Raw genomic sequence first — 16,755 nt, forward strand, 5'->3', positions numbered from 1 at the left:
GATGTGCTTTTTGAACATTTTGATGACTTATCGATTTAAATTTGTTTAGTAAAAAATGTCATATTTTAAACTATATTGAAGTTTTTTATTAACTTTTTTTTTTTTTTTTTAGGAGCTTTCAAAATGTTAAACGATAAATAAAACAAATTAAAATATTGTTTTCACGACGGTAAAATATGATCGACATTTATTGGTAATTCTATATCAATTTTAATTAATTTTAAATTAATTACTTGTACATATACGATCATAAATGTAATTGGACCTCTAGTTCCATAAATAATGGTGACGGTCACTAGTCGTGATGAAATTAAATACTGACATTTTCAAAGTCTGTGTGTACCGTCGATCGATGGCATAATGGTAGGTAAAAATAACTCAAAAGGTTAGTAAATATCTTAACCGTATTATCAAATGGTTTTACTTTATGATTGATTTCATTTAATGAAATTGTCTGTAATTTTTTTAATCGGTTTCTCATGCCACCCAATTATTTTTTACATGCTTCGAACAAAGTTTTTAATTTCCCTTTGTCTCCCGTTAAGAAACGAAAACACAATAAAACCTTATAAAGTTTAAGTATTTTACGTTTTACAATTTTTGTGCACGATGAGAACTGCTTTAATGTATATTGCGAACCTTTGGAATCCCATTCCACTACGGGTATGACGTCACAACGACAAACGGTGCGCGTTTTAGTTTTAATTTATATCCATCCGTTATCTGAATGGCCAATCGGAGCACCGTTAGCTTTATCTGAATTCAGATCCGCTGGTCGATGCCGGAGCCAAGGCTAACGACTGAAACGACTAATGAGCATATTAATATTGCGTTACTGTTTAATTTTTACGACAGTTATTATCATGATGGTCCCAGTAACGTTAAGCGGTTTCGCATTGTCCGGAATATCCGGAGCACCGGTATAACTATTATCAATCATCTGTTTTAATCGTTTATCATAAAAAAAAAAAAAAAATAATAAAAAACCATACTCATTGCGAATGGACAAAATAACTATTAAAAAGTATTCAATGCGAAAACCGTACGCCGACGACAGCGATTAAGATCATTTCGTGATCTGATATCTTACGGCGAGTCTTGTTGTGTTTTGGTCAGCCGGCTTTTCACAGTTTCCACGTTACCCGCGATCAAGATTTAAATAATATAACGCACATCGCGTTTGGAACAACTGTGATGGTTTGCTTCTTCAAAATCGAATCCGTAACGGACGGAATCATTCCGGGAAAAATTTCTATTTCCCTTTCGAACATTTTATCATCGAGAAATGGTCGCGTAATCGAAGTACAGCAAAGTCCCGCTAATCCGGTCATCGCTAATCCGGAAAATTTGTTTTGTATTTAGTATGTACTCTTAATCTCATGTCATCATGGTACACTAAATGGAGAGTAAAACTGAGTCACACCAAGTTAATTCATTCCACCTTTACCTTGAAACATGGGCTCTGTCCTCCAGTTTCATTGGATAACATACTTATACCCGCATCCGATACAGTAAAATATTTAGGCCTTATCTTAGACAAAAGATTGACCTGGATTCCGCACATTAGATCCAAAATATTGATTTTAAACTCTCGTTCTCGTATGCTCAAAACTTTATTATCAAAAAATAAATGCACAAGCTTAAAAAATAAACTACTAATTTATAAAACATGTTTAAAACCAATCTGGACTTATGGTCTTCAATTTTGGGGCACGGCCAAGAAATCGAATCTAAATAAAATCCAAACTTATCAGAATATCACTCCACGTCAACTCACAAACACTCCGCCATACATCTCAAATCTGACACTCCACAACGATCTACATATTAAATCGATTGAAGAGGATTCTGTTTTATTTTACAAGCGATTCTTCTCACGTCTGGCAAACCATAATAACCCACTAATCAGCAACTTAAATAACATAACACTTCCGGATAATCCTCGCCGTCGACTGAAAAGGAGATGGTGTAGAGATCTTTTACAATAAGTCACTCATACTCCTCCTCTCCCAGAAAAAAAGAAAAAAATAATATATATATATATATTACCTTATCTTCCTAAATCTCCTCACGTAAAAAGTCACTAGCGGGTGACTTCTTAATCACGCATACCATGTCTTCCATCTCTTTTCGCTTATACTTATTGTGCTAAGAAGTCTAGATTGTATAATTATTATAAAAAAAAAAAAAAGTATGTACTCATGTATAATATATATATTCGGGAATACCCATAATTAAGATATGTATTATCGTTTCGATTAGGTACATATGTATTGTGATATTGTTTCGTTTAGTGGTGATTGTGTACCAGTGTAGACCGTTACGTTTATAACGTTTATAATAATAATTAATTAATAAATTTTATTGTGTTATTATTTATAGTGTTTATTAATTAGTAAGTTAAAAAAAAATAAACGTAATTTCGTTTAAGCCGGATTTTTGATAATCCGGAAAGAGTCCGGTCCCATCTAGTCCGGATTAGCGGGACTTTACTGTAATTTTTTTCAAGACAAACTCTACCAGAGGTTGAACAAGAACGTGTCCGTCGTTTGACTCGTACAAGATCGGGTACGATCAGGACCGTTCAGAGATATTCTGTGAACCGGGATACAGTCATGCGATTGGCCCCTTTTCACGTGCGTATAGGTTTTAGAATATTCAATCTACATAATTTTCGCGAAAATGTGCCGGTGGTTCTCGTACTTTTTTACGTTACGATCCGAAGTTGCTTTCCATAAATAACGAAACAATTCTAAACGTCATCCGAAATTATACTGTATGAACCTTATTATACATATATTAAAGTATACAAACACGTACAAATCTTAATAAATAAACTGTATAAAATATTCTTTGAAAAAGTTTTTTATTAATAAATTTGTAATTTGTAATATATAATATCAAATAATAATAATTAGGAACGTATACAATTTCCACTCTTGATTTTTTTTTTTTTCATAAAAGTCATGTCGGTCAAGTCAAACCAGTCGGTTTTCAATTGATATAATATTTACTAGTTATTTAGTCATTATTTTCCTGTAGTTGATTGTAAATAATTTTTTTATTATTTTTATTTTACTATAGGTGATTTATTTTGAAGCTACCGAATGTGATACTACTGCTATATATGCAAACGTATAAATACTGTGGAAAAATATTTCGAAATCCATTTTGATAAATATTGTTAGTTACTGGTAATAATTTCATTTTCTAAATTTAATTTTAACTTTGATTCTTTGTAAACTCTATAAAAATTTTAACCTTTTCTTTTAGTTCTTGAACAGTACCATCAACAAGATACGCTTTTGATAAACCTTTACTTATTCTTTCTAAATAACCGTCACAAGTTTGTATTTCTAACGGATTAAAATAAGAAAGGAAAAAATATTCTAGATATTTGTTCAAAGTTTTCATATACATATAATGTATATCTAATGATAATTTGTGTAATGATATTGAATATATTTAAACTTTTAATTGTTGCTCTACATTTTGAAAAAGCTTTTTAAAATAAATCATCATGAAATTTATTTACTTTTCAGATTCTAGCAATTTTTTTTTAAACTCGATTGTTAACTGTTAATTGTCTGAGTTTATATTGGTTTTACTAAACAGACTGTCTCAAGAATATGTTTATCGTTCAATATCAATTTTAAGTGACTTAAAATATTCAACATCTTCCATCACAGAAAACTTTATACTTCGAAGTAATTTTTTTCTGTCACCAATACATTGTTAAATTTTAAACCGTACTGTAGCAAGTATAATATATTCAAACTGCATCTAATCAATAAGTCTTAAAACATCTGAATAATTATCGGCTTGTAAATTTAGTTATACTCTTATTTTTTTGTAGTGATTTCATAATTCCAGTATAGTATTTTTTTAGAGGTCAAATGTCATATATCCTTGCACTTCATCTTTTTTAAAGACATATGATGGGGAGACAGTTTTGCAGTTTATTTGAGTAATTTTAACCACGAGGAGGAACTGCAAATATTAAAATTAAAACATGTTTCATAGTTTTTTGTATATCACCGAAAAAAAAAATTCTCCCATTGGACTACGTTCCATAGTATTGGGCTCCATAAAGGTTCAATGAATATGCACTACAAGGCGAAAATAAATCTTGTGAGTATTTTCCAATCGTCTAGATTTTACAATCTTATATTTCTCATAGGTATTAGTTGAATTATCATAGAACTGACATCTACATAATGATCAATCAATATTTATTTCACTACACACCTCTTCTATTTTTGATTTTAGTAGTATTTTGCGCGTATTTGGGCTTTGAAGGGTCTTGGTCAATTTCGACTCAGAGCCCCCCCCCCCCACTGACCGTGTCTATTAAAATTAAAAACACGATATTTTTATCGAATTCTTTTACTCGAAAAAACTTATCGTTAAATGCAATTCGTTTTATTTTCCCAGGTCCACGGAACACCATCCGCGAGGAGAAAAACACACAAAAAAAAAAAACCATCAACGCGGCGAATAATTTAATGCGTTTGGCGTCTGATAATCAATTCGAGCCGAAATACTATAACGATGATCGTAATAAATTTTTAGTGATCGAATAAACCGCTTTCGATAATTATACGTCAATGGTGGTAGTGATGGATTGTTCGCGGGAAACCGGAATTACGATAATGCTTACAATTGGTCAAGTTTTACGAACGATTGAATCGTATAGACGATCGTGTGTAAATTAGATAGTAATGCGCCCGATTGATGACTTTCAACTGTACATCACACCGTACACAATGTACGTTGTCTTTCCGCGTGGATCCACTAAAACGTGTAACGTACACAGTATGTTTTACGAAAACTAATGGTCTCTTCGCGCTTTCGACGACGATTAATTTTTAATGGACTACGTTGCGCTCGATGACGATTATGGTGACGGTAAAACTTAGATAAGAAAAAAAAAAAAAATCAATAAACGTTCTATTTACGTATCGTAAAATATGATAATGTTCAGCAGTGTCACTAGATAGGATACTGTACGTGTTCGGACCGTGAAACGTTTCTCACGTTTACACCGAGTCCTTTAACGTAATAGGAAAAATTAGATGTCGAATTCTTATCTTTACATAGATTTTTTGACGGTACGTATGTATTAAGTGCCGAACAACTTGAAATGTGTACTCACAATAACGTTTTCGAGAGTATCCCAAGTCGTAAATTATTTTCAGACTTTTAGGTATATTTCATTGCACATAAATCATCGCGTTTTTAAGTCCTCTTAAAAAGGTAAAACCATACACATTTCCAGCGCCAAATAATAAATATTAATATAACGATCGAGTGTAACGGATAAACGTTCATTTTGTATAATGCTTTAAACAATCTCTTGCCACTAATACGGTTCTTATGTAATTTGTGTAAATCACTTAACCGTTCGACGATTAGATACGTTCAACATATGAAAACAATTAATTAAAATTATTTCTATGCATTCCATCGACATGGAAATCAGACACAAATGGTACGTAATGGAGGCGTTTTTTATTTATTTTCCATGTTATTGGACCATTTAATAATTATAACATAACGTAATAAAAATGTATACTTTACATCACCCAATTTTAAGACCCCACGACAGATATGATATAAAATTGCCTATTCATCGCGCCGTTGTTGGAATCTTAGAGTTTTACGGTTTCAGATTTTATTAAAAACGAAGACGAATCAAGTTTTTTAGATCATGAGCCGTGCGATTGTCTCGTAAAATCCTTAAAATCGAACAGAAACATTACCGTCCGTTTGTCTCCTCGTAAACAAAGCAAAGGTGTAAGACAAGGTTGTCCACTCTCGCAAATTTTATTTAATATTTAATTTTTATCTATATCGAACATCATATTAAAGAAATAGAGATACACTACACAGAAATAAAATAGGTATAAAAGTGGGCGGCGAAATAGTATTCTTCTTAAGATTCGTTGACGATATTGCATAACTATCAAATAATGAGCATCATTTGAAAACAGCACTGGAAGAAATGACGATATGCTTCCAAAAATATCATTTGATCATCAACTGGCAAAAAACTAAAGTTATGATGTGCCAAAATAAAGAATAAATTGGTAGAATAAATATCCAAACAGGGAACAAGCTGCTTGAACAAGTAGAACTTTATAAATACCTAGGAAGTATAATCAACCAAAACGATAGATGCTTCATAGAAATAAGATCCGGAATCGCACAGGGGCAAATTTAGCATTTCTGAAAAAGGAAAAATTAAAATTGTTATACTCTAATAACACGAGTATTAAGATGAGGAAAAGTTTTATAAAAGTATGTGTATGGTTGTGAAACATAGATATTATACAAGGCAGAACAATGAAAACTCGAAGAAAGCTTTGAAATACGGTGTTGGAGAAGGATGCTTAGAGTGAGTTAGATAGAATACCGTACCACCGAAAACATACTCAGTGAAATAGGAAGAGAAATACTCAAAGCAATCAGATCAAGATGATGGAACATGATGGGTCATTTATTGAGACATGAAAATGAACTAAGCCGTAGAATAATAGAAGGGATAATTGAAAGTAAAAGGGACCGAGGACGTCCGTGAACTTCATTTGTCAAAAAAATTGCCTCCGAGGCTGGACTAACAAGTTACATCGAACCGAAAAGGGTAGATAAGAACAGAACAAAGCGGAGAGCAAATAACCAATTGCAAAACCAACCTTAAGGGTTGAATACTGAAACTAAGTAATGTATTATACATGACGATTAATATTTTACAAATAAACGAATACGCATTTTATTTTACACCAGGACTGAGCTTACACGACCGAAATATCCAACATGGTTTGATATTATACGGACCAGTCGTGACCGGTTCGTGAACGATAATTCCGCTATCCTGAAATACGAACCGATCGTTTACGCAAACCGTAAACCACGGTTTCGTCGACTCTCGCGACGTTCCGGCAAAAACTTCCGGTCGCCGTAACGGTGTAATAATATTCGGGGCCGTAACGGTAATTGTTTGAAGTATGTGGCCGAGCCGACCCTCCAAATGAAAATAGCCTTTTTCGGCCCCCACGGGGGTCACGGGTTAATACAAGTTGCTCGGCCATTTCCATACACGTAAAACTAAAACGTTTTTCTAGTCTCGCAGCGGATGACGCGAAAAAGGTTTTTAAAGGGTCTCCGTGGATCATAATATTTCTCTCGTTTCCCCTACCCCTCTCCCCATACCCACCACTTTTTCGTCCCGCTTCGACTTTCTCCGTCTTTCGCTCCTTCCCGTTCTCTTCCTCTTCGTCTGTTATTTTTTTCAGAGCATTAAATTAATACGCCACAGTCGTATTCGAGTATTGGGATAAGTCATTATTATTACTTCTTTTTTTATTTATTTATTTTCTTCTCTGCTGATCTACTGCAGCAGGCTCACTGTTCATAGATTTATAAACGTTCATTGTTTATTTTTCTAATCGGATTACTTATTTATTTTTTTTTCTCTTTTCTTCTCAACACTGTCAATTCAATATTTAACTAATTGCTTTTGCAGTCGAATACTGCCAATACCGAGAAAGAAATCAATATAATGATTAAAAAACAATTATAACTGTATGTCACATTATTTGAACACGGACAAATAAACTGAGACGTGGAACTCAGTTAACTTTTTAACTTGAAAATTAACTCAAAATAACTCAAAAAAACTTTACATTATACTCAAATAATAATAATGGCCATTTTATAAACCACTTAGATAACATAGTAATCGAAAACATTTATATTGTGTGGTTTATATTGTTTCCTCTACCATTTGTAAACAGCAATCATTATTACATAACGATCACTGTTCGCAATAACGGAATTCCTATGAAATTTTAATAAAATCAAGTTGATTCTTCAATATTTATTGTAATATATACACAACAAAATTATACGAATAATAATATCCATTCGAGCTCAGGTTTTATATTTTTATAACAGTTCGACCGCGTTTTCTGTACATTTATTTTATAGCTACCTGCCGTAATATTAATCGTCATCCCAGTCGGCGTTTCAATAATAATCCGGTTAAATCTTCACGTGCCGTTTGCCTCTGCATGTTAAGTTTTCGATTCGCGATCAAGCAAACAACTGTCAGCTTTTAACGCATTGTCAATGATTAGCATTTTTCAGTTTAATATTTCATTCGCGTTCATATTATTACGCTCGTGTTTTACGCGTTTTCTATATTTATATCAATCACGTAACTGTTAGCACTCATGCATTATGTATGAGCATTTATAATTACGCATGCTCCACGTTCCGTGCCTGGTGATTGTTCCGATGGTAGATAATGATGATTACGGTTTGTAATGCAAACCAATGTGACGAGTAGCGAAAATATTTTATTCACATGATCATCTTTATTGCAATAAAAACAACCGAATTATACGCGTATATTATTTTTTATTGTATCATTTTGGCTTTAAGCTATAAATTGCCCATTAGGATATTATTATTTTCATACATATATATTTAATGCATTATTTACCTACCAAATTTTAGGGTATAAAAAGTGGTGCTTCAAAAATTTCATAAGCCTTTTTTATGCAGTATTTTAGAGAAGTTATTTTTCGAGATTCCAAGCCACCTTTAAAAAAAAAAAGCAGTGTTGACAAAAAAACCCGGTGAAATTAACGGCGTACTTGTTTTTAATAAAATCGATTTCAATTGTTTCGTTTGAATATATAAACAAAATAATACTCCAGTCGCTACTCGTTCGTTTTAGTTAAATTCGTCACAAATGTAATATAGGTTAAAAAAAAAAAAAAACGATTTTTTACTTCAGACTACACTTTTATAGAATTTTAAACATTTGATTTCAAAAGTATAACGTATGCTGTAAGTTTAAGTGACTTTCAGTTTTTGAGGTATTTGAAATTAATTTATTTTTAATCGACGAATCCACTATACACCAGAAGACAGTTTTCATTTATTGCACCCGTAAGATATTTTTTACAGTCAATATTGAACAAATATATTATGTTCCTCTATTGTTGATAATATTGTGAACGATAATTATCATAAACTATATTAACGCGTGAGGTTAACATTTTTATTTTCCCGTAGCGTATTAATTTTAAAAATATCCATAGCTATATAATTTTATCCTAATCGACATTAAAAAACTGTATACTATTATTTAAGTTATTGTATATTCTGATATTCTAAATGTTAGTTACTAAATAATAATCAGTATTCAATTACGGTTGCTACGTGCTATATTTTAAGAATATAATTTACCATCAAATAAGAATTTTAATTAAACCATTTAAAATTTTAATTACTCCTAGTCACTAGGTACGTGCAAAAAATACGGTACGCCATAATTGGTTTCATGAGTAAATATTAATCTTTAGAATTTGGTCGAATATAATTGTTGTATTGTGTGTTTTTCAAACATTTTTTGAGTTTTTAACCATGTTTTCAATCAACCCGTCTTAGAACGATCCTTATTTCATAATTAACAATGATTTTATGCCCCGTATTAAATTTAAAATAACTTAGGATATTGCGAGATTCTAAACGGATTAATAGTGTTATAGTGGAATAACGTCAGTATAATACAGTATTAAACAAATAAAAAAAATTATAATAAGATAATGTATCTTATCATATCTGCTGGCACGTATATGCAAACTGTCGAGTTATTTGTGATACAGGGAGATGAGTAAGTAGAGGACTGTGTAACGGAGAGTTTCCAAGCTGAATATGAGATGGTACGTATATCCAACTGCATTTGGAAATCTAACAGGACAACATGTGTCTACGTCCAAACGACACTAGATGTTCGCGTTATGTTAATGCATGCCTGGGGACAACGGCAGAGTAATCATCGTTTTTAATATAGCCGTCATAAAATAAGTTACGTTGAACAATGATAATAATAACGATAATAGTTACAGGGTATAATAGCAGTAACAGTAATCGTAATACATCCAAAGTTTACGTGGGCGGATATCGACTGGCAAAAAGCGGAGAGAACTTAGTAAAGACACCTAATATACGTGCGTATATACGTATGTGTATGCGTTTAAGTGTACACGAATAGCGAGAAAGAAAACAATTGCACTCGTACGCTCCTTCACTAAACCCCAATCGTGACACCGAGTGCGTGCACAGTGCCCGAAGCACGGCGTTTTCGAAATACACCTGTTACACCCGATGACATCGACGGAGGAAGAAATGAACAAATATAGTGTGTACATTTATGTGTAAGAGAGAGAAGAGTAGACAGGAGACAAGAAGTGGGATAAATCGATGTGTAGAGAAAGCGGATGACTGATGGAAAAAGGGATAGAGGGACTAAAAGTTAGAGATGGGACAGATTGTAGGATAAAGGGACATGTGGTGGAGGCCCGATGTGCAGGGAGCGATAAAGGGTATGAGACCGACGGAGAAAGAGAAAAGACCCCTAAAGAACCGTGAGACATTACGTTAATAATTCGACGTGCGAAACCTTCAACTTCTGCGCCGCGTACCGGCAAAGTTTGCCCTTCGTTGCACGTTTTCCGAATAATACACGTTTACCGCCGTTATTCATCGTTATCGCTTTCGGTGGGTAAGCGCGCACTCACGTTCTCGTGTTTATACGTATCAAAGTGTGCACAAATGTTTCTGTGTGTGGCGAGCGTGGGAGTGCGCATGAGTCCTTAAAACATTCATAACGCGGTCGGCGGTGGAGGTGAGGAGCAGAAAATTTCACGTGCGAACCGCGGTCGATGGGTCTTCAGCTTCGGGCCGGATGAACCGGCCCGTAGTAGGCACTAGAAAGAACGGTCTTGAGTGCTCGTCGAGGGTCGGTGGTGGCGGGGCGCGTATAAAAAAAATATGAAACACACCCGAGTAATGAAATGAGTTTCCAAAAACGAAAAAAGTTTGGCGCACAAATAATGTAAATAAATTACAGGGAAGGTGTAAAGTAAAATAAAATAAAAATATATTTATGGGGAAAAGGAAAAATAGAAAATTGCTTTCTCCCGCGGATCTCTTGATTTTTTTTTTTTTTTCTGAACATGTGCGTCAAAGCTCGACTCCGTTAAAATGTTATTTTTATTTTTCGCCGCTACATTTTCTCACTACACGCATACGAGTATGTTCGTGTTCCTGTGCGAGATAGTTATTTCAACGGTAATAAAACTCGATCCGTTATGATTGCAATTCCTGTGGTTCCCGATCAGTATCCAAGGGTTGGCGGATCGATGTTTGAGGGTTGTGTCCAGCGTGCAGCATAACGGGGTCATGAATTATGAAAAAAAAATATTTCACTCGTCTCCGAATGTTCGAAAACCGACGCAAACACTGATTTGGGTAACTCGCAGTTGAACTGTAACGAGTAGTAGTTTTATCACCGTTGTACTTAAAAAAAAAAAAAAAAAAAAAGCGCGTTTTAAAAATAAATAAATCGAATAGATCGCTGGAACACGGTTAGAGCGAATGATTTTTGGAATCATTGCAAAGCGTGAGGTACGTTTCCGCGGGAATCGCGAAACCGACTTTTTTTCTTCGCGAGCGTATCGCACGGAAAAACGTGCGAACCGAAGTCTTACCCAGGGAACGGTGGCTTCGGACGCATTGTATGCCACCGGTCTGGTCCGCTGTCCATCCGGACGTGTTGCGTTCTCGGCGCACCTACGGTCACAGCAACACGTGTTACGGGTTCGCATCGTCGGGCTAGGCTAACCGAATATTCCGACCACGCACTAATTTCGTAATCGACCGTTAATCGAGACAAGTCTCGGTAAGAATATCTGTGCGCGCGAAAACGAGATTTTCGATTTTGTACGTCCACAGAGCACTGCGGCAAACGGCATCGGTGTTCCATTGGCGTTGCAGTAGTCGACGGCCGTCTCGTAAAAACGCGTTGTTCATCCGTTTGCCTTTCGGTATTCGTTAATTAATTTGAACAAAACGATTTCCGCGAAGGGTCCCCCTTTATTATTATTCCGTTCTCCTGTCCACGCGCTATACCGTTTGACGGCACGACGAGAGATCTATAGAACGCGCGTCTAAAAATACGAAATATTTCGAGACATCGGGTGATCGAGCGAATCATGAGAATAAGAATTTTAACCCGAATAATAATAATAATAATAATGATAACGAATATCTATACGCGAGATTGCCGCGTCCGCGGTGCGGGGGCCGGAGATGGGTTGTGTGCCGAACCGAAGATAAACGTCACTTAACCCGAAAACATCGTGCCGCGAACACACATTTCGTTCATACGGAATGAGAGTACAATAATGTAGACGCGATTCGCGGAGTACGGAAAATATTATATCGAACCGATGTGTCGGAAGAAAGAAGAAAAAAAAAAACGGTACAACTTTTATTTTCCATTTCCCTTGAATCCAATAAAATATTAGATAGGTGCTCGTTTTATTGCGGATTATTTGATCGGGTACGCATACAATCTTACGATTAAATACATAAATATATATTTATGTAAACTCATATATATATATATATAGGTGTATGTACATAGTGAGGAATGAGATGGATATCGGTATAGTTTCAATAGAATAATACGAGATGACGGTATTTTATTTTTCATTCATCTGCGCACGAGATTTTAATAAGAATAATGTAACGCAATTAAAACCGTTGGAATCGGCATGCGAGATAAAACGTCCGGTTGGTTTATAGAATGTAATCTAAACATAAACTTTACAGTACATGTGGTGAGAGAAGTTCCTGCGCGTTATTGAGTGCAGTCATAGTACGTATCTATACAGTGCGTTCTAATCCGTTTCGAAAGAAATCAATTGCACACGAAAGTAGTATTACGAATCTCAGTGATTTTTCCGTTTTGTTTCAACACCAGCCGGGAAATGTATTTCGTTAGTTTCTCTCTCTGTCACAACTTGATCCGTAATATAAACCGATTTAAAATTACATATATCAATTGGGGTTTTATTCGAATCGAACTAAAATTGTTAGAAATCATTATTTAGGTGGTTTACGAGCGAGAAGTACTGACTTTTGTCTTATTTATTTGTTTTTTTTTTTTTTTTTTTTTTTATATGTGTTTGGTGCATCTGATTCGGTGAACTGTAATCGTTGTGTCTCGTACGAGACAATTGAGTTATAAAATTATTAATTCCTCGAGTGAACTAAATTTATCTCGCTGCAAAGTAAATAAACCGACGTTGTTGTTAGGTAAATATTATTAGTTTAAGAACTGACCTCGCAGTGCCGATACAAAATGTCAACATATATTACTCGGTACCTTTGTGATTTATTATGAACATTAAATGTTGACCGTATTATAAACTATAATGGCCCTAAGTAAAATATAGGTATTATTGGCCGGGAAGGTTCGAACATAAATATAATTTAATAATTGAACACACTGTACAGCAGCGAAGGCACACGAACAAACAACATCGATCTCAATAATAATTCGATTATTTCGCTGGTCCGGGTTTCGTACCTATTACATCTGTTCCGTCGTAACGTTTGGCGAAACGAAATCGTACTAATGTGCGTACCGTTTGCCCGCGGGTGTGCCGAACGAAGAAAAATGTAAATGTCAGCGGACACTGCAGGTACCGATCGTTCCGTCTCTGTGAAATTATCAGAAACCGAATGAATTATCTGTTACGAGTTAAACGGCACAAAAAAAAAAGTGTGACCGTTGAAAAAATCGACCAGTACCGGTTAAATTATTATTTACTTGCTGCGTTATCCGTCCTCGCCCGCGTGACATTTCACTGTTTTAGATCAAAAAAAAAAAAAAAATTATACGGATCACTTATCCAAATATTCTGGAATTAAATATACGAAAAATACTTGTATATTCGGACGTTATCGATTTTTATTCATTTGTACTGTACATTAATTTACGTATATCTCAATCGACGATTATTGATATCAACACGTTTAGCAAAATAAAATATTTCCAAGACTACCAGAAAGTGAAAAAGTATTCTACGTCCAGCCCAAAGCGGTTTGAACCCTAAATAATGCAATTTTTAAAAATTCCTTCCTATTGCACAAGTTTAATATTAGAGGAACCGCAATTCCAAAGTTCATGTTCGTACGTTTAGTAGTTTTTGAGAAATGACGATAAGTAAGTGAGAGATTTTTAGCTTTTATAAGTATATATATATGTATGATAAACGAATATTTCTTTGTGTTTTGATTGATTAAAATTAATAACCATACGATAGTGGAAAATTTAATTTTTGTTAATTTAAAATTACTAATTAAACTTCGCAAACTATTCTTCTTGTAAGGAAGACGATCCGATAAAAAACATTATTTTTACGAAAAATTATAATATTAAATTGAATATAAAATAGTGATTTGTTACTTTGTGTAATATAATGTAATAGTATTGCGCTTTAAACCCGCGTAACCATTGTGAAAGAGAGAGAGGTATCAAAGAAAGTTGAAAAAAATTTGAAAAAAATTTTCATGGAAGTTTTAAAGAAATGAATAATCAAAAGAGAACACAATTTATATGTTTCCAATAATTAGTTATAGAAAAAGAACATCCATCAAAAACGTTTAAAGGCAAATGAGAAACCAATTCATCGTATAGCGAAAAAATGTTTTATAGTTAAATAATTATTAATTATGTACGAGATGGTGTAGCACGAGGTTGACGTCTCTTATTTATATTTATATATATTTTTTTTTATGGTACCTCTTATTGTCGGTAGATGTCGAGTAATATTTTTTGACATAATGTGAATTTAAGAGTCTGAATTATTTATTATTTATAAACGATGAACATGGTAAATATTTTCTAACACATTTCCCTTACGATTCATTTACTGTACACAGAGAACATTTGAACGACAACTGAGATGGTAATAATTTCAATTTCGTTTCAATGTAATTCACAGCCGAACCATAAGCTAAACTAAACTAATTTACAGGTTTTTGTCTGCATAACAAAACGTTAACTAATAGAAATACATCTAACAAATGAATTATCGAGTCTTAATATATATATATATATATATATATATGTGATCGCTAATGATATTAGAAAGTAATGAGAAAAGAGAAAACAAATAACGAAAAAGAAAAGTAAAATAAAACAGTGTATTTATCGCGATGAGAAAGAGAGGGTCCTGATTAGCTGACGCCGTACGGCGGAGCAGCGGTTCATTGTCCTAGTTGCGAACAATGTAGGATGTTGGGATATAAAAGGGAGCATTTCGGTGGGCACGGCGAGTAGGGACTTAAAAGAGAACTTATAGTGCAGCAGAGTAGGTAAGTCGATTTTCCCATTTAGAATGTTACTTAAAAAGTTTAAACACACCTTATGCCTGTTGTGTACCCCGATACCGAGAGCTGTTCAACACTGGATGTAAAAGGCAACAAAAGATATACACCATTACGAACAGAAGTCAGGACGCCGACATAGTGCACGTATAAAACCTGAGAACGTTAATGTCCAAAACATCTTATACGCGGTTACAAGTACGAGAATATAATTATTTGACTCGAGTTTCAATTAAAATCATAATCAAAGCAATTAACCGTTAAACTTAATATTTTAAAAGTTGACGTGAGAAGTCACATGTGTTTTCGCTAATAATCAAAAATCGTAACACAACCTAATTATCTAAACTCTAAGCCAGGGGTTTGTGGAAGGATAGAGTTAAATTTCAGTTTTATTATGTTTATTTTGGACAGCACTTCAAGACTTAAGGAGCGTCATTGAAATACGAAATTGTGGGATCGGGTTCACCAGTTGACAGCGGTCTTCTGGTTCGCCATTCAATGTCCGGAGTAATTGACGGTCAAACGAGGTTTTATCTCTTACGAATCTGTTGTTGTTAGGGAGAGATAAGTAATTTTTCCTCGAAGGACAAACTAAGGAACAAACTTCAAATCAACATCTTTGATGTTGCACATCACTTTTAATAGACCAAAGTTATCATTAAATAATTCTGAAAGATAAAGAAGTTTGTTTGTGAAAAGACAAAGTTATCAAAATCGATAGTAAAATAGATGAAAGATGATAATTGTACATCCGAGATACACTGAAAAGTAGATTTATTTGAAGGTTCAGGTAATATGAATGAATTTAATGCACTTCATTTCTGTTTTCTTGGTGTAGTTCGATAAAAATATATGCCTGTGACATTGAAGTAGCATGTAAGCGCAATATCATAAACTCTTAACTACGCTAATGGAAAGCACTTAATAATCCAATCGAAAGATTATGAAATTTTAACAATTCGTTGACAATTGGTTTAATCAATGCTAATTTGTTTTGTCTAATAAAATTACACAATTTAACACATATTTAATTAATTAAGTGCATTCAGCTAAGTTAAAGCAATTTGTAAGATATTTTATTTTATTCTATTGTCTAATTATGTAACTTATTAAAAAAAATAAATAAACACATTGTAAAAATAAAAATGTTATCGTAACAATTAAAATTTTATAAATATAAAAAAAAAAATGTGTTTTGTATGACGAATAACTCCGCTTATACGAGAATTATAAGGCATGCAATTATCGATACATAGTGCAAGTTACGTACATTTAATTGAAATAAACAAACATTAATATAAAAAATCACAATTGTAAACTTATTAATTTAAAATCAACAATGGTGTCAATACACTAAGTGAGAACTCGATCGCATATTTGCATATACAATGGGAAATATCGACAATGTGTCACTTGCCACGAAAGGATAAAGGATAATGCTGTAGTAACAAAATACAAATTATTTACTGTCATCGTTACGTTCTCAGGAGTAATGTT

Source organism: Sipha flava, unplaced genomic scaffold (genome assembly GCF_003268045.1).
Source record: "Sipha flava isolate LNK unplaced genomic scaffold, YSA_version1 83_pilon_pilon, whole genome shotgun sequence".
Classification (NCBI taxonomy): Eukaryota; Metazoa; Arthropoda; class Insecta; order Hemiptera; family Aphididae; genus Sipha; species Sipha flava.